The sequence below is a fragment of the Mesoplodon bidens genome (assembly GCF_964165515.1).
Source record: "Mesoplodon bidens genome assembly, chromosome: 4".
NCBI classification, from domain to species: domain Eukaryota; kingdom Metazoa; phylum Chordata; class Mammalia; order Artiodactyla; family Ziphiidae; genus Mesoplodon; species Mesoplodon bidens.
In genome coordinates, this window is record NC_138160.1 from 107,519,221 (window position 1) to 107,539,553 (window position 20,333).

The 20,333-nt window shown below is 39.5% G+C and overlaps 1 long non-coding RNA gene across 1 annotated transcript in view; it reads left to right on the forward strand.

The window, feature by feature from the left end:
* The window catches only part of LOC308616839, a 136,868-nt gene that overhangs the window by 88,550 nt on the left and 27,985 nt on the right, over positions 1–20,333 (forward strand). Inside the window, exon 2 of the long non-coding RNA XR_014015759.1 lies at positions 9,282–9,413. This is a non-coding gene — a long non-coding RNA (uncharacterized lncRNA). The remainder of the gene's footprint in view (positions 1–9,281; positions 9,414–20,333) is intronic.

Here is a 20,333-nt window from a genome sequence, read left to right on the forward strand (position 1 = left end):
GCATAAATTTTTATAATTGTTATATCTTCTTCTTGGATTGATCCCTTGATCATTATGTAGTGTCCTTCTTTGTCTCTTGTAATAGTCTTTATTTTAAAGTCTACTTTGTCTGATATGAGAAGTGCTACTCCAGCTTTCTTTTGATTTCCATTTGCATGGAATATCTTTTTCCATCCCCTCACTTTTGGTCTGTATGTTTCCCTAGGTCTGAAGTGGTTGTCTTGTAGACAGCATATATACATGTCTTGTTTTTGTATCCATTCAGCCAGTCTGTGTCTTTTGGTGGGAGCACTGAATCCATTTACATTTAAGGTAGTTATCGATATGTATGTTCCTATTACCATTTTCCTAATTGTTTTGGGTTTGTTATTGTAGGTGTTTTCCTTCTCTTGTGTTTCCTGCCTAGAGAGTTCCTTTAGCATTTGTTGTAAAGCTGGTTTTGCGGTGCTGAGTTCTCTTAGCTTTTGCTTGTCTGTAAAGGTTTTAATTTCTCTGTCGAATCTGAATGAGATCCTTGCTGGGTAGAGTAATCTTAGTTGTAGATTTTTCCCTTTTGTCACTTTAAATATGTCCTGCCACTCCCTTCCGGCTAGCAGAGCTTCTGCTGAAAGATCAGCTGTTAACCTTATGGGGATTCCCTTGTATGTTATTTGTTGTTTTTCCCTTCCTGCTTTTACTAATTTTTCTTTGTATTTAATTTTTGATTATTTGATTAATATGTGTCTTGGCATGTTTCTCCTTGGATTTATCCTGTATGGGACTCTGCACTTTTTGGACTTGATTGAGTATTTCCTTTCCCATTTTAGGGCAGTTTTCAACTCTAATCTCTTCAAATATTTTTTCAGTCCCTTCCTTTTCTCTTCTTCTTCTGGGACCCTTATAATTCAAATGTTGGTGCATTTAATGTTGTCCCTGATGTCTCTGAGACTGCCCTCAATTCTTTTCATTCTGCTTTCTTTTTTCTGCTCTGTGGCAGTTATTTCCACTATTTTATATTCCAGGTCATGTATCTGTTCTTCTGCCCCAGTTATTCTGCTATTGATTCCTTCTAGAGAATTTTTAATTTCATTTATTGTGTGGTTCATCAGTGTTTGTTTGCTCTGCAGTTCTTGTAGGTCCTTGTTAAACATTTCTTGTATTCCCTCCATTCTACTTCTAAGATTTTGGATCATGTTTACTATCATTGTTCTGAATTCTTTTTCAGGTAGACTGCCTATTTCCTCTTCATTTGTTTGGTCTGGTGGGTTTTTACCCTGCTCCTTCATCTGTTGCATATTTCTCTGTCTTCTCATTCTGTTTAACTTAATGAGGTCTCCTTTTCGCAGGCTGCATGTTTGTAGTTCCCGTTGTTTTTGGTGTCTGACCCCAGTGGATGAGGTTTTGTAGGCTTCCTTGTGGAGGGGACTGGTGCCTGTGTTTTGGTGGGTGGGGCTGGATTTTGTCCTTCTAGTGGGCAGGGCCGCGTCTGGTGGTGTTTTGGGTTGTCTTTGAACTTAGTATGACTTTAGGCAGCCTCTCTGCTAATGGGTGGGGTTGTGTTCCTGTCTTGCTAGTTGTTTGGCATGGTCTTCCAGCGCTGGAGCTTGCTGGCTGTTGGGTGGAGCTGGTTCTTAGTGTTGAGATGGAGATCTCAAGAGCTTTTGCTGATTGATATTACATGGGGCCAGAGGTCTGTTGTGGTCCAGTGTCCTGGACTTGGCTCTCGCATCTCGGAGGCTCAGGCCTGACACCCAGCCAGAGCATTAAGACCCTGCCAGCCACAGGGCTCGGAAGAAAAAAAGGATAAAAAAACCCCAACAAACCGATAGAACCCCACACCAAATGGTAAAAGCAAACCTAAACAGACAAAAATGATACAAGGAAACATACACACACTCATAAAAAGAAAGCAAACAAACAAACAAACCAAAATAACGAACAGTCAGAACCGTAGGACAAATGGTATAAGCAAACCTAAAGAGACAAAATCACACAGAGACACATATACATATGCACTCACAAAAAGAGAAAAAGGGAAAAAAATATATAAAAAAGTAAAGAAGAGAGTAACAAGACCAATAAACAAATCCACCAATGATAACAAGCACTCAAAACTAAACTAAGATAAATATAAAAACCAGAAACAAATCAGATGCAGAAGGCAAACCCCAAGTCTACAATTGCTCCCAAAGTCTTCCGCCTCAGTTTTGGGAACATTCGTTGTCTATTCAGGTATTCCACAGATGCAAGGTTCATCAAGTTGATTGTGGAGATTTAATCCACTGCTCCTGAGGCTGCACAGAGAAATTTTTCGTTTTCTTCTTTGTTCACACAGTTCCTGGGTTTCAGCTTTGGTTTTGGCCCTGCCTCTGCATGTAGGGCACCCTTAGGCATCTGTTCCCCACCCTGACAAGAGGCGGATAAAGCCACGGCTGATTAGGGCTCTCTTGCTCACTCATGCCAGGGAGAGGGAGGGGTACAGTAGTCATAATTGGAATGCGGGACAAGCCTGTGGCGGCAGAGACCAGCATGACATTGCAACAGCCTGAGGCATGCCGTGTGTTCTCCTGGAGAAGTTGTCCCTGGATCACAGGACCCTGGCAGTGGCGGGCTGCACAGGCTCCTAGAAGGGGAGGTATGGATAGTGACCTGTGCTTGCACACAGGCTTCTTGGTGGCAGTGGCAGCAGCTTTAGCATTTCATGCCTGTCTCTGAGGTCTGAGCTGATAGCCATGGCTTGCACCCATCTCTGGAGCTCGTTTAGGCAGTGCTCTGTGTCCCCTCTCCTTGCACATCCTGAAACAATGGTCTCTTGCCTCTTAGGCAGTTCCAGACTTTTTCCCTGACTCCCTCCTGACTAGCTATGGTGCACTAGGCCCCTTCAGGCTGTGCTCATGCCACCAGCCTGAGTCCTCTCTCTGGGCTCTGACCTCTGAAGCCTGAGCCTCAGCTCCCAGCCCCCACCCGCCCTGGCGGGGGAGGAGACAAGCCTCTCAGGCTGGTGAGTGCTGGTTGGCACCAATCCTCTGTGCGGGAACCTCTCTGCTTTGACCTCTGCACACCTGTTGCTGTGCTCTCCTCCGTGGCTCTGAAGCTTCTGCCCTGTCCACCACCCATCCCCGCCAGTGAAGGGGCTTCCTAGTGTGTGGAAACTTTTCCTCCTTCACAGCTCCCTCCCAGAGGTGCAGGTCCTGTCCCTCTTCTTTTGTCTCTGTTTTTCCTTTTTTCTTTTGCCCTACCCAGGTATGTGGAGATTTTCTTGCCTTTTGGGAAGTCTGAGGTCTTCTGCCAGCGTTCAGTAGTTGTTTTGTAGGAGTTGTTCGACATGTAGATGTATTTTTGATGTATTTGTGGGGAGGAAGGTGATCTCCACGTGTTACTCCTCTGCCATCTTGAAGGTCTCCCCTTGTAGAATTTTTAGACTCAATTTATAAATTCTTCAAAAAATACAACTGGCATTTTGATTGGTATTGCATTGAATATGTAGATCAAGTTGAGGATATTTATCATCTTTATAATATTAAGTCATCTCATTCAAGAATTTGAATTGTCTTTCCATTCATTCAGATCATCTGTATATTCTTCATTGAATCTTTAATTTTTCTCCATGGCAGTCTTTTCTAAATTAATTCCTAGATACTATATAGTTTTGAACTGTGAATGTCACTTTATTTTTTATAATATGCCTTTTATGATTTTGTAAGTTTAAAATATTTAAGTTGATATTGTATCTAGCAACCATGCTGAGCTATCTGAATAGTTATGTTATTTGGGGGCTTGAAAAAGCAGAATGTATTGTTTAGTAGTTGTGGAGGCCAGACATCTAAAATCAGTAACACTGTACCAACATCAAGGTGTGGGCAGGGCCACACTCCCTCTGGAAACTCTAGGGGAAACTCTGTTCATTGCCTCTTCCACCTTCTGATGGCTGTCAGCATTCCTTGGCTTGTGGCCACATCACTCCAATCTCTGCCACCATGGTTACATTGCTTTCTCTCTTGTATATATCAAATCTCCCTCCATCTCCCTCTTATAAGGATACATGTGATTGCATTTAGGGCCCACACGTATAATCCGACATAATCTCTTCATCTCAAAATCCTTAATTTATTCATATATGCAATTTTTTTCTGATAAGGTAACATGTACAGGTTCTAAGGAATAGCATCTTGTATCTTTAGGGGCCATTATTCAGCCTACTGTGCTTTCCCAACTTGGTAAAATATATATAATTCAGCTCCCAATATTGCATGTTACTTAATGAAGAGACACAAAGCCCTTCCCACTAAAGTCAGGTACTAGAGAGGAATTATACAACTCCTATGTAACACTATTTTGAAGCTCTTACCTATTTTAATTAGACAAGAGAAAATAATTGGAGGATATAATAGTTGGACATGAAGAGTTAGAACTCTATTTTCAGATGACATGATTAGACATGTGGAAAATCCAAAAAAATTAATTGAAAGTGACCTCAAATAAAATAATTTAGTAATGTAGCAGCTTATAAAATTAACATTCAAAATCAATAACATTCATAATAGAAACAAAAACCAATTACAAAATGTAATGGAAGAGAAGATCCTCTTATGATTAAAAAAAAAAAGTGCCAAGGTAAAACTTAATTAGAGGTATCCAGAACCTACATGAGGAAAATAAACCTGAAAGTTATAAAAGATGATTTCAACAAATGGAAAAATGTGCCTTGTTCTTGGATAGAAAAACTCAACATCATTAAAAAATATCTTTTCTCTATTTTTATTTATAAATTTATGAAATGCCCAATAATGTTATCATCAGATTTTTTTCCCCCTGTAGCAACACGATATGATTATAAAACTTGTCTGAAAGAACAAACAAGGAAGAATGGTTAAAACATCCTGAAAGAGAACAGCAATTGGGTGAGAGAATGGGAGGGTTTGCAGTTACATTACAGCAAACCACAAACCCTTTATAATTAAGACAGTTTGTTATTGACACATGAATAGACAGACAGACAGACAAGTGGGACAAGAGAGTAATGAGAAATAGAATAATATGCATATGGAAATTTAGTATATAGTAAAGGCAGCATCTCAAATCAGTAAGGACAAGATACATTTTTAATAATAAATTTTTTTTTTTAATGGTACACGGGCCTCTCACTGTTGTGACCCCTCCCACCGCGAAGCACAGGCTCCAGACGCACAGGCTCCAGACGCGCAGGCCCAGTGGCCACGGCTCATGGGCCCAGCTGCTCTGCAGCACGCGGGATCCTCCCAGACCGGGGCACAAACCCGCATCCCCTGCATCGGCAGGTGGACCCCCAACCACTGCGCCACCAGGGAAGCCCCCAAAATAAATATTTTTAATAATAGAAGATTGTGGTTTACTTACAGAAAGATTAGCACACTTAAGAAAATTCAACATAGTATTTGTCAATGGAACTCAGCTGACCAAACTATTAAAACATTGTTTCTTGCTTTATAGTTCTGGACTGAAATCACAGATAATGGTTTCATTGTGTTCACTTTAAACTAGAGATATAAACTGTTTAATAAGTGAAATTGAGATGCTGTGTAGCCAGTGTCATGCTGATAAATGTTTAATACATACACATATACATGTGTTTGTGTGTATGTATCAATATATATATCTATATCTATACACATATATATGTATTTATATATGTATACTATTAACTTTTCTGATATAAAGGATATTTAGTAATTTATTAATAGTAATAAAATATACAATATTCTCTATTGTCAACACCATATAATTAATTGATTCTCACAGAATGCTTTCTTTGATTTTTGCCAAATTCTTATCCATAACCAACCTGTGGTTGTAATTGATGAGTGTAACTTTCATGTGAATGTAGGTTGATATTTTCATTTACATTAATGAGTAAGCTGAAAGTGAAACGACAATGTTGAACCTTGACTTATTTGTGAAAGACATGAGTGACTTTGCTGAATTGGATAATAGGTTCCAACTACTGGAAGATTATTTCTCAATTTTTTGTGCTATTCATAGTGTAACAGCTACAGACAAATGCACTTTTAAGATGAATCTACATTGTTGACATTTTCTCCATCATTGTCTTAAGTCTAGGCCAGAGGTCAGCAAACTTTTTCTAAGGGTCACATGAGAAATACTTTAGACTTTTGGGGCCATTTAGTATCTATTGCAACTATTCACCTCTGTCATTATAGTACAAAAACATCCACAGATAATAGGTCCAAAAATGGGTGTGGTTGTGGTCCAGTAAGTTTTATTTACAAAAACAAGTGGCAGGTTGGATTTGGCCTACTGGCTGTAGTGATGTCTATAGTATACAGTCAACAAAACAATAACTTAAGCCCCGATTTTGGCACTGCCAACTTTCATGATGTGAATACTACCACCATAGTCAATTTCATGCTAACAATATGATTTTTTTTTTTTTTTTTTTTTTTGCGTTACGCGGGCCTCTCACTGCTGTGGCCTCTCCCGTTGCAGAGCACAGGCTCTGGACGCACAGGCTCAGCGTCCATGGCTCACGGGCCCAGCCGCTCCGCGGCATGTGGGACCTTCCCAGACTGGGGCACGAACCCGTGTCCCCTGCATCGGCAGGTGGACTCTCAACCACTGGGCCACCAGGGAAGCCCACAATATGATTTTTAATACTGAGTTGAGGAGAGATGTACAGCGGCATGCCATTCTACAGTCTTACCACCATATAGACACAACAGACAAAAATAACCCCAAGAACCTTGATAATAGTAAAATGTATTAAAATAATCAGGAAGTGATGAGTTTTGAATATTTATTAACTTTGCTTTGAACATGATTTATTTCATTGTACGTTTATATAATTTATTTTGTAATAATGGCTGTGTTTAGCAATCAGCTCACAAAATTCCTGAAAATTTAACAATCAGCTCTTGTGAGCTGGCATGAGCCAGCTACAGCACACCACTGTGTGTAGCCATGTGGGAAAAGAGAAAATTGGATTCATTATTTACAGTATATACCAGAATTAATTCCAAATGGATCAGAAACACAAACATAAAAATAAGATGAAACCATGCAAGTACAAGGCAAGACATGGATGAATTCCTCTATAACATGAGAGTAGGGAAAACTTTCCAGACTATGGCTTGAAAGCCAGAGGTATTAAGGGAAATGAGATAGATTAGCTTCAGAAAATGAACTGAGGATTATTCTTTCTTTTTTGCATTTTCTGGAACGACTTATGTAACATAGGAATTGTGTTTTTAACAGTTTGATAGAGTCTATTTTAAAAGCATCCAGGCCTAGAGCAATTTGGGATGGAGTTTTAACTACCAATTACATTTCTTTGATCCTTGTAGGTCTATTTTAAATTCCTTTTTAATTCTTGTACCAGTTGACGTCTTATGTTTTCTAGGAATTTATCCATTTTATCTGTTTGTTTTTTAAATCTGCAGTTATTTCCCCATCTTCATTTTGATCTGTGTTTTATTTACTTTCGTTGTCTCTTTTTTTCTCTTGATCAGTCTTATCAGAGGTTTATCTTTGTATTTTTTCAAAGTAGAACTTTAGTTTTATTAATTTCCTCTACTAAAAAAAATCATTATATTGTTTCTTTTCCTTTATTATATCTTTTTTCTTCTTTGGGTTTGCTTTGATGTTCTTTCTATAACTTCCTGAGTTGGATGTTTAGCATATTTCTTTTCTTTTTTAATACTTATTTATTTAAATAAATAAATATTGGCTGTGCCGGGTCTTAGTTGCGGCATGCATGTGAGATCTAGTTCCCTTCAGGGATCGAACCCAGCCCCCTGCTTTGGGAGTGCAGAGTCCCCCCACTGGACCAATGGGGAAATCCCTCTTTTCAACTTTTATTGTTTACTGATAAGCATATTTAAAGGTGTAAATGCTCCTTCAAACACTGCTTTAGGTATGTCCCACACATTTTGTGTCTTCATGTTCATTCAATTCTAGATAGTCTCTCATTTTGATTATAATTTAATTTTTAACCTATGAGTTATTTAGTAACATGGTATTTTCAAAATATAGGACATTTAAAAAAACCTTTCCTGTTAGTAATTTCTAATATTAATTCGTCTGCATGACATTGTTCCTGGCAAGTATATTGAGACTTCCTGTAGGCCTAATCTGTTAGTTTAAACATGAGTATGCTTCTAAAAATGTGTATTTACTATTTGTTGCATGAACTACTATAGCATATGTATCAAAGCATATATATTATACATAGCATACACTGAACATTCATCTCAAAGATCTGAACAATATAATTAATAGGATAAGCCCACTAATTATACTGTTTAGATAAGGGTCTGCTTAATTTTTGTTTGCTTAATACATTTTTGATAGTTTGGTTTTAAAAGCTCCAACTATTTATATGTTTCTCTCCATATGCTGTCAGTTATTGTGACCTATTATTAGGTGCATACATGTTTGTGATGGTTATCTCTTCTCACTCTATTTTTTGTTTACCTTTTACCTTAATTTTTTTTTTTAATCCACTATTATGATTGCTATTCCAGCCTTCTTTCACGGTTTTGGGGTTTTTTTTCTTCCTGTCTTGAACTCTTTCATTTTCAACCTTTTTGTGTCTTTTGGTTTTCAGAATTTTTCTCATACACAACATATGTTTGGATTTTGTTTTTATTTCTTAATACCCTCAGAAAGTATTTTTCTCCACTTATATTTATTGTTATTTCTTTTATATTAGAAATTATTTCTCCCACCATATCTTGTATTTCAATTTATTGCATTTTCTGCTGGCTCAAAAATTATTCTATTTTTGTTCAAGTATAGCTGCTTAAGACCCTTACTCATGTTTACTTATCCTATTACTTTCTTAAATTTATCAACGTCTGTATATCCAAGGAAATAATTTTAAAAACTTCCAGAAATAATGAAGAGATCATCAACTAGAATAAGAATCAAATTGAACAATGGGTGCAAGATGACAAATGGGAAAAATACTTTTTAAATATTAAAAGAAAATAAATTTGAACCTAGAATTTTATATCCAGCCCAATTCTTTCAAATGTAATGACTTTAAAAAATATACATATACACATATTTGTATATATATATGTGTGTATACATACATACATACATACACACATATATATTCATTTCACTTCCAGTGCTGAAGCCTTAAAACTACAGAACAGGTAGTTGGGAAGGGAAGATGGAAGTCAGGTGGGTGTGAGCAGGACAAGTTGGAACCCTTATAGAAGCACAAGCTGGAACCTGTGGACAGACTGAAACTCATGTTAGTTCTTGTTACCTCTAACCTTGAATATATGTGTTTCTTGCAGAAATCGGGGACTTTTATCACCATGGCCAAACACACACCTGGTCCAGAAATCAGAGAACCTTAAGGGGATCTATGGAAGGTGGAGCATTTGGAGGCTCCACTGCTTCTTCACACCAGTGAAGTGAGGTGGCAGGTAAGTGACAACACCTTTAGAACCTTTCACAGGGATCTTGCTTATGGCCCACCCTAACTGGAAACATACAAGAAAGGGGATTTGGGGAAAGGGAGTTCAGCCTAGCTAAGCTGACACAGCACAAAGCCACGGCTCACAGTTGGCCCTTTTCCTTCCACCATCTACATCTCCTAGCTTCTTTGTATTTTTTGTCTCTTTATCCTTTCCTGATGACCTCTAGGAGAGTTTCTCAATCTGATCTTCCAACTCAGTGATTTATTCACCTTTGTCCATCTTGCTATGTATCTTATCTATTGCCTTTTTCACTCTAGCTATTACATATTTCATACCTACTCCTCAGTTTAGTCCTTTCTTATGTTTTCTTGTTCTTGCTTCACATTGCTGGTATCAGCCTTAGCCTCTTAATATATTCATCATCATTATTTTAATTTCTTCATCCATTTCCTCTTACAATTCTATATAATTTAGATGGTTTATACTGTTGAGTTTGTTGTCTTTCTTATATAGTAGTTGTATTCTTCTATGGTTTTCTGGTTATTTCTTTGAAAGAACTCCTCTACCCCTTTGAGTATCAGTTACTACACAAGGTTCTGTGCTGGGAAATGGCTACAACCCAGCCTTCAGTTGATGCACCTGTAGGTGAAACAAAGCCCTGGAAGAGAGCCTCATAGAACTGATGGTGATCATTCTAATTTTCCATCATCTACAAATAACTTCTGTAGTATGTCTTTCCCATTTAAACTCTCTAGAAGTAATCTCCATAGATTCACTCTCCCTGCCCTGGGGGTTTGGAGAATACCCAAAGGTAACTGGTCAGTACACACCACCCTTTCTATCCCTCCTTTCTCCTGCAGGGCTTTTGCACATCTCTTATTGTACCCTCCTGACCCCTGCAGCCATGACTGTTGCTGCCAGTTTCTTCGGTGATTGGCGGTCTGTCACCGTCCCCGGTGGCGAGAAGCGAGAACAGAAGAGACCCTCTCCTTTCACCCCTCTTCTCACAGCCACCTTAGCTGCCTTCCCTGGCTGGCTGAAGCCTTCTCTCCTTTCCCTCATACCCGCACCCCTCCGCAGCCCTCACATAACACTTCTGAGTCTTCAGACTGCCCAGGGACTTCTCATAGGGTTGTATTTTATTCATTTTTAGTCATTAGCTCCTCAAATCCAAGTTTCCCTCCAGCTTCTATAGTTTCTCTAGGGCTGATTTTCGGGAAGCAGCCAGTGGCCAGTGTAGTTTGTCATTTTGACAGGATGAGAGAATGGTTTCTAGAATGAACAGGTGTACCATAAAAAGGGGAGAATTAGAGACAGCAGATGTTTGAGTTTTAAGGACAGAAAGGCTACAAGTGCACACCAAGAGATGCTTTTTACTATGTTTAATTTTTAAAATTTATCTATCTATCTATAACTATGTAAATGTATTTATGTATGTTTGCATATATATGTGACTTTAAAAGTGAAATAATGCTGTCAGGCTTATAATGAAAACAGCAGTCTTTACCCCTTCCTGCTCCAAACTTCTGCTCCTTCAAGGCAACATATTTTGACATTTTAAAAAAACTGTTTCTTCTGGTGTTTACTTCCACATTCTAAGTAACATGCTTATATTACTGTTTCTTGATTTTTAAGTGTTAGCTATTATCTTTGGTTTCCTAATGTAGAAGATGGGGACTTGTACCCGATGTATTTTCCCTTCCAAGGAGTTCTCTTCCCCTTCTTACTCCAACTCCTAATATAGTTACGTCACTGCTTTCATTATTAATATTGAGTGTTTACACTATCATGCCCACGCAAACACTATTTACAGTTAAGACCTGCAGCATCCTAAGATTATATTTCCTTCCTTAAATAACTTTTTATTTTCTTAGGGTTAATACTTGTCTCTCCCCATTCCCACCACCATAGTTCAGTGCTCTCTATAACCTGTCCTAATTCTCTGATGGAGTTGTTGGATAGTTTCAGATGAAAACATCAGGTGATCTACCTGACTCTTCCCCTCCCCATTCCCATCCCTTTTGTACAAGCTCCATCTTCCTGCTCACACTAGAGTGCTAGTTAAACCTTCCCTTTATCATCATCTTGAAACTTCCTTTGCCCGCCTCCCTGTATGAGATCTCCTATTTCCTAATTTTGTATCTCCCTCTTTCTTGATTCATTCCCTTGTTTGGTGATGAAACTAATATTTTCTGGTCGCTTCGTAAAAAAGAGTCCATAAGAGGTAAAATTTCAAGTATGCGTGCAGTGGTCAATTATTACTCAGGCTGCCCCACATTTTTGAACACCCCTTTCCCATTGTTTTAATAGTTTCCCACGTTATAAATTCTGCATTCTTAAAGAAAGACATTTTTCAGGTCATTTTCTAGTTGTTGGATTGCAGACATGTGGCTTTGATTATACTTGTCAGCTGCATCTTTGCCAGAGTCAGAATCTGGATCCAGAACTGGATTACTTGGGAAAGAGGCAGGGCCTAAGGCTTCCACTTGACAGGTGCAGATCTGGGTACAGCAGCACAGCAGGGCTATGAAGTGATGGCAGAGACAGAGGTGGGACCTGGAACCAGTGCCAGCAGCCTCCTGGCTTGGTGGTTTCTGTGAGAGGCAGTGACTCCCTCACTGGGCAGCTCTGTGCCATGGTGCTTGGGTGTCACTCGTGGAAACACAGTCCATTTCCTCCACCTCAGTCTGTGAATTCTGTCTCATAACTAGTCCTTTTGGCTTAAACTGATATCTCAGTCTGTTAGGACCACTATAACAGAATACCACAGATTGGGTGGCTTAAAACCAACAGAAATTTATTTCTCACAGTTCTGGAGGCGGCATGCTCGGGTTCTGGTGAGGACCCCCTTCCAGGTTGCAGACTGCCAACTTCTTCCTGTGTCCTCACATAGCAGAAGGGGCAAGGGAGCTTTCTTGGGTCTCTTTTATAAAAGGTATTGATCTCATTCATGAGGGCCATTCACCACCCTCCTGATACCATCACACTGGGCATTAGGATTTCAACATACAAATTTGGGGGAGACACTAATATTCAGACCATAGCAACTGGCTAGAATAACTTCTGCTATATTAAACTAGCCTGGCTAATATGCCTTGCATGCCTAAAGGTGTCTTTATTCTACTGTAAGATATAAGGGTTTGATTGAGACTAGAATTCTAATTTGGAAATCATTTCCCTCAAAAACTAGAAAGCATTTCTCCATTACCTCTGGCTTCTATTGTTGTTGCTTAGAAGTCTGAAGTTGCTCTTTTTCCTGAATCTACATGTGATTCACTTCTCTCCAAAGCTTTTTTGTTTATCTTAAAGTAGTATTTACTTTTAAAGTTTTTCTTTTTATGTTATCAAATCTACAAATGGTCATATTTTAAAGTCAAATAGTTCTAGATGTTGTTTTATGAAAAACAACTATTTCCTGACTTGGTGCCCCCATTTCCTTATGATAGGAAGCAGCCACTTTTACTAGTAGTATATATGAATATATGGTTAAATGCATTTTTAGCACACGTGAAATGGATCCCAGGAAGTTTTTCAAAATTCTCACATTTGGCTGTTATTCACTTTTTCAAGAAAACATTACAGATAAAAGAAGATGACTGCCTTGTATCTAAACAGACCTTAGGGTATAGATGTTAAAGATCACATAATAACAATTGTTGGTGAGATTTTCCTGTCTTTTTACTCATTTGGTGGTAGAATCTGAATCTGGGCTGGGGCCTGAAATAGAAGGAGCTTCTATTTCTAGGGGGTGGCTCCATGAATGAGAGGTCTTTGAGGTTCCTGAAACCAGCATCCAGGATGGGACTCCTGACCTTGGAAAAGGCGGGGTAGTGAAATCTTAAGAGCTGCAGTTGAAAGCCCAGGAAGGTTGTTGTGGAGCTTCTTGGCCGAGCCTAGCACTGTGGGATTGGGGTCCCCCTCCAGGGAACCTAGAAGAACCACTAGAGGCTGGGCAGGTGGTGCACTGCAGAGGCCAGCCTCAGCTGATCACCTTCTATTCTATTTAAGCACCTTCAGAAACAGCAGCATCGGGCAGAGGAAGCCACTCCAGGCTGTCCAGGCTTCAGCTGCAACTTCATCTGCCTTCCCTGTGCCTGCTCACTCCAAGCCAACCAGCTTTGGTAGCAGTGGTGAAATTCTCCAGCCATAATGGAGTGTGTTTGGCTCCAAAGTAGCAAAGTAGTAGGATAGAAACAAACAGGATTCCCTCCATAGGCTTTTTAGCGTCTTGGAATCCTGGAATTTCTACATGTATGGAAGGGATGAGGGGCTCCAAGAGATAAACTAATTTCCTGCTAATGTGGACATTGGGGGCTCCAGTGCATCATCACGGACCCTCCTGAGGCAAGATTGGCTGTTATTCAACAAACAACCTGTGAAGTAAGATGTACTGGTTACACAAATTATATTTTACTGACACTATCTTTTGGTTTCTCTTGACACTAACAACTCTGGTTACCTGCTGTATGGACTCAATATTTGTGTCTCCCCCCACCCCCCAAATTCATATGTTAAAATCCTAATCCCAATGTGATGGTATTAGGAGGTGGGCTTTGGGGAGGTGATTAGGTCATGAGGGTGGAGCCCTCATGAGTGGGATTAGCGACCTTATAAAAGAGGCCCCAGAGAGCTCTTGTCCCTTCCTCCATGTGAGGACACAGTGAAAAGACTACTGTCTATGAACCAGGAAAGCAGGTTCTCACCAGATGCCAAATCTGTAGGCACCTTGATCTTGGACTTCCCAGGTTCCAGAAATGTGAGAAATAAATATTTACTGTGTAAGTCACCCAGTTCATGGTATTTTTGTTATAGCAAAACAAGACCCCTGTGATTTAATTTTTTTTTTTAATTTTTAGTGGTTGAAGATGAGAGGTTGAGGAGCACAAAGTGGGAGGGACTAGACCTGCCTTTATTTTTCTTTGTCCAAAGTTCCATCCCAAGTTGCCCCTGTTGAACCAAGAGAGTTTCTACACCTCACAGAGATAAATTTGCATCCACTTTGCATATTTCTTCTATGCAGAATAGGACGTTTTATCAAAGATAGGGAAGAAAAGCTTAACAGCTTTAAAGGTGGACATAAGGAGCTCTGACCTTAGTTTCCCTGAACAATAGCCCAAAACAAAAATGCTAAAAAAAAAAAAAAAAATCCCCAAGCCATAAAACAAAACAAACAGAAGCACTTGGTGAATCGTTAGATTCCTGTACCAGGGTGAATAATACAGCTTCCACAAACAATGATGAGCCTGATAAGAAACTCAGAGCAGTGTTGGCCGCTGAAGATTTTCTGAAAATGAAAAGAGGCAAATAGCCCAAACCAGGCCACACATCTGTGACCCTTGCTAAATGGCTTGTTTGCTCCATCACAGCTGTTTTCAAGGTCCTGGAAGTCAGTTCCTTTGCTTAATCCAAGGTGAATTGGACCCACAGAGTCTTTCAGTCACACACAGTCCTGCCATAGTCATATTTGCACAGACGTTGTGTCAGCTGTCCTGATTCCTTGGATGATGTGAGGCTGTAGCTGTGACTGTGAATAATGAAAGACACATTCTTCCTTTGTAGTTAGAGAGAAAGGGCACCAAAGAACAGATCCATATATTAAATGGAAGGTGTAGGTTGGAAATGAACAAATGGATTCCAATAAGATAAGGGAGATTATTTAAATTTGATAGCAAGTGGTTATAGCTTGAAGAAATTTGAATATGAGAGGTTCTAGTCAAGTATTTTTTACTAGAAAAAGCAAATCTCTAAAGTAAGCAAAATTAATCGGAATGTATCAGCTCAAGAGAGAACAAGATATGGCACTTGGAAAGGAAAGGTAATAATGGCAATAATAATGTTCAGCTTCTGTTATTTTTTGAGGCTGGTTCAATAAAATGTAACATAACATTAGCAGTTTCTTGGAAAAAAAAACCCAGTCAACTGCTCTTCTCTTTTATCTATGGCTCCATATTCCACATAAATTATTCACTGCTGTGGTTAGTTCCTCATAGTTGGTGCATCCCCAAAGAATTCTGTGATGTTAAGTAACAATGAAAGTAAAATTTGTAATATTTTATTTGTTAACTAAAGCTTTATTTATAAATGATCATCCATTTGTTTTTAACCTAAATGCTTCCTCAATTTCAACTATTGGTTTCACTCCATTCAAATCTAGGATTCTTACTATGTATGCTGTAGTCTGGTATATTATGCCATCTTTTTCAATTCAAAATATCCTAGTCACGGAAAGAGTGATTTTTCCACATTGCTTGCTAGCCTGTTACCTTTCCACAGCCTTGGAGGGATGGCTGTATAATGTGTTACACTGAGAACAAAATCAAGTTGAGGCAGTGTCTTCTAGGTGTTTCTGTTTAATCAAGCTGGGTATCAGAACCCTAACATCAGCTTGGGTTTATTTGGTCCAGTTATCTGTATGATAACTTTGAGGACCTTTTTAACTGAGGACTTTATAAAGATAATAAAATGATTTTTTGAGAATAATTGAAACCAAAGCCCTGGAATTCAAACTAATTATCAACTTTGGCATTAATATAGACAACAAACTGTAAGCTATTGCAAGTGGAATTTGATCTCATTTTCCAGTTCTCCCTCCTCTGTATGAATGGCTCAGGGAGTTTTTTCTGTTAACATATCTCTTCTGCTGAGCTCCCCTTTTCCTCATCAACAGTCCATGCTTTTCAATGTCCCTGGCTCTCTGTGCTGTTATGGGCCCATATTGCAGTTTCTCTGGCTCTATGTATGTCAAGTCTAAAGTTTTCTTCAAGTCTAGGCTGTATCAATTGTTATTGTAGACCTGCTTGAGTGTGGGATGCTCTAGAAAATACTGATGTCCTACTGTGCTTGAGTATCTGGGAGCACCTGTGGATTCTGTGCCAGTCCCTCCATTCTTTCCTTCTCAGCAAGCGCTGTCCTGCTTCCACCCTCCCTCCTCCAGCTGTGGTGTAGTCCTCTCGCTGTTGTCTTGGATGATGTGCAGGATTCTAGTCACTTTCTTTTGGCTGAAACAGTGTCTCCCTCATGGAGGTAAGGTGAAATAAATTCCTCCACTCAGTGGTACCAAGGTATTTCCTGCTCAGTGCCGTTAAACATCCTCCAAACTACAGCGGTTCAGGAGATGTACGATTACTGTCTACAGAACATGCAAGGAAGCCACTTAGACATGAGGATGTGTGTTGTGGAATTAAGGAGAATGGCTCACACCTCCATCACTAACAAAACTCTCTCCCTCCCTCCCTCTTTCCCTTCCTTCCTTTCTTCCCTTCTTATTCCTTTCAAATTGCTTTGGAAAGAAGTTTGACTTATCACATACTGGACATGGAGGTGGTGGCTTATTAACCCATATTCCCACACATTTTCAGTCTTGACTCTGCATCTGAATAATATCTAACAGCTTAAAAAAAAAAGAAAAAGATTAGAAGTTTCAGCCCTACTTTTAAACTACTGAAACAGAATCTCTGGGGATGAGACTCAGAAGTCTGTATTTTGAAATATCTCCACTCTTTAAAAAATATGCAGCCAGATTTGAGAATCCACAGCCTGAATGTTGCCTGCTATAACAATAATGTATCAAGTACTATAGCGGATTGTACTGACTGTGTTAGAGTTAGTTTAGTTTACCTCTCTCTTTGATGGCCTGGCTTGAGAGACAGAGTAGTGACGAGGTTAAGAGTATAAATGGTTACATAAGACTGCCAAAGTTCAAATTCTTATTATACTCCTGGGTGTTTTATTGGGCAAATTATTTAATCTCTTCATGTTTCAGTTTATTCATCTATAAAGTAGTATTAAAAATAGTACTTTTCTCATAGCACTGTTGGATGATTAAATAAGATGAGAAAAGTAAAGCACTAAGAATAGCACCTGACACACAGTAAAGGCTGTCAAAATATCAGCCATTGCCATTATATAGTCATGCTTGAATCATAAGGGTCTCCTGGAGTTTGAAAAGACTTTAAAAGATGATCTAATCCTCAGGCAGTTGGATATTATTATGATTCCCATTTTACAGATTAGAAAGCTCAGGTTCTTTTTTTTTTAAAACATCTTTATTGGAGTATAATTGCTTTACAATGGTGTGTTAGTTTCTGCTTTATAACAAAGTGAATCAGTTATACATATACATATGTCCCCATATCTCTTCCCTCTTGTGTCTCCCTCCCTCCCACCCTCCCTATGCCACCCCTCTAGAGGCTCACAAAGCACTGAGCTGAGCTCCCTGTGCTATGCGGCTGGAAAGCTCAGGTTCTTAAGTGATGTGCTTGCCCAAGATGATTCAGGATGAAAATAACAATTATAATAACAAAAACAATAACAAGTAGTGTCTATTGTGTGTTTACAACATGCCAAACACTATATTAAGTGTTTGATGTACTTAACCCAGTACATTAACCCATATCATTAACCCAGTGCTTTTCAACCTTTAACATGCACACACAGTCACCTGGGGATCTTGTTAAAATGTAGATTCTGATTCCGTAGGTCCAGGATGGGTCACAAGATTTCTTCATTTCTAACAACTTTCCAGGTGATGGTGGCTCTGCTGGTCCAAGACTCACCCTTTGAATAACATGGATTTAACCTGCACAACAGCCCTGTCTGATGGGTTCTAGTTTTTGTCCTTATTTTATGTACAATAAACTTAGGTTGTGAGGATAAATAACTTCCTCGAGGTCACAGGGCTTGGAGCCGCAGTAATGGGGCTTGGACTGATTGTTCCGTTGCAGAGCCTGCCTCTTTCCCCATCCCGCCTGACTTCATTCACGCGTATGTGACAGGGGATCTATGCCACCTGGCAGATGTAGAGCAAATGCCATATGTTTCCCCAAGTTTTAAAGTCATGTGTCTACTTAAAGCAGAGACACTGATGGTGTGTTTTATATATTTTTAATTGTTCATTACACCCCTGGCCCTTTCAGCCAGAATGACCCATTTATGTCTGTGGCTTCTCTTGTGCAAGAAAGAAAGTCCTAAATTCCAGCTGATGGTAAACCTAATGCTCAGGTCCCTCCTGAGCTATGACACTCGCTTCCACCCTTTTAAATCCTGACCTTATTTGATTTGAACCCTTTTCACCAAGGTTAGAATTCTTGGCTTCATATACTTAGATTGGATCCTTCGCCCTCCTGTACTGTTTTGGACTTAGCCTGTGCAGCAGACTCATAGATGCACTGCTTAGACCCCCTTTGAAGAAAGAACTTGTTGCCTAGCATCAGGAGTGCTTCCAGCTGTTGACCTCTTCAGGTCTGCTTCAGCTCAGAAGCCCAGGCCAGCTCTTCTCTGGTCTCCCAGGCCTGGCCATTTCTACTAATGATGACCCCTTTATGGGCACCCTATGCTCAGAGCTCCTCTCCAGGCTGCCAGAGACTTTGTGAGGTTGGCATCATCATCTGACAGCTCCCACACCCAATCCTACTTTCTTTATTTCTTTTCACAAATACTACTCCCCAGCATAGTAAACCTTTTGCACTTCTAACTCCATCTCAGTGTCTGTTCCCCACAGGTTCCAACCAACACCTCCCATCACTCAGCTAAGTGAGAGCTCTTGCTCAACCTAACCCAAGTTATCAACCCCAACCGGTGCCTGGGTAGACCTGGCCTGGTACTTGGTAGACATCTATGCCCAGGCAGGTGCTTGATTATATATAATTACTCAATAGACAGGTGTATATTGAGTAACCATTGGGTACTCATACCTTCATAAGCATAATCACCTCTTCTAAATGTCTCAGATAAAGGAGAAATGTGGCAAGTTTAGATACCATGCCTCTATTTAGCCTTTGGTTCCTATGGTAATTGTTTGCTAGAGGTTAAAATTTAGCGAATATATACTACGTCTTAGGATCATCGGGTGCTGCCTACGTAATTATAGCATTGTGATATATTGAGGAAAAACAGATGTCACCAAAATAAGATAAGAAGTGACTAGCTATGTCTATGGTGGAAAAAATACAGGGACCATGAGTCAGCAACACTGAACTGCAGTTCAAAAAGTAAATCACATATTGGATACAGAAAAATAAACAGAGAAAAAGATTGAGGGGCTTTTTGGTTTGGTTTTTGTTTGTTTTTTGGGTTTGGGTGGGTTTTTGTTGTTGTTGTTTTGGTTTTTGGCTATTTATTAATACTACACAGAATCCTGGGTCTTGGTTCTAATTTCAGATGGGGAGTTGTCAACATGAGTTAACTGGATGGGCTCTCAGAGCCCCCTCCCTAATCCCCCCATATCCATGTATTCCTATATTGAAGAGTTTGGAGTTTTGAATAAAGGGGCAGGTAGAGGAGAGAATGGTAATTTTTGAGCATGAGCTGTTCCCTGGAAGTGCAGGCCTATGTCACTACTGTTTAGATGTGTGTGGTTGTCAGTGGAGAGGTGATGAAAAGAAGTTCTGGATGTCCAGAGGACGGAATGAGATCTTTCCATCTCTGGAGAAGGAGAAATGACTGCGAGATGGAAACCGTGTTGGAAACGAAGTAAAAGACAAGTCCAATTTTGATTAAAGCACATTTTGGCTACCATAGCTTAAGAGAGTCTTAGGAAACCTGTAGACTAGAAGCAAATCATAAAATAGAGAGAAAGAAATCATAAAGCAGAGAGCTGGGCAATAATATATGTGGGATGGACAGAAAGGTTTGAAAAGTGCATTGTTAGGTCGAAGAAGGGAAATGAACTACCAAAGAAATTATGGGGTATTCTCTAGAAAGTGGGCTTTTCTTGGTGCAGAAAGGGTAATAGTTTACATCTAAATCTGAATTTCTTGTCAACAAAGACTACCATTATAAATTAACCTGGGAGGTTGTGAAATTCACATCCATTGAAGATAGCTCCAATATGGCCCTGCATCAAGTTGAGAAAACAAGAAATAACCAATTTTAAAGTCTGTTTGTCCCCCAAAATTCCCTGATTTATGGAAAAAATGAACATTTTTA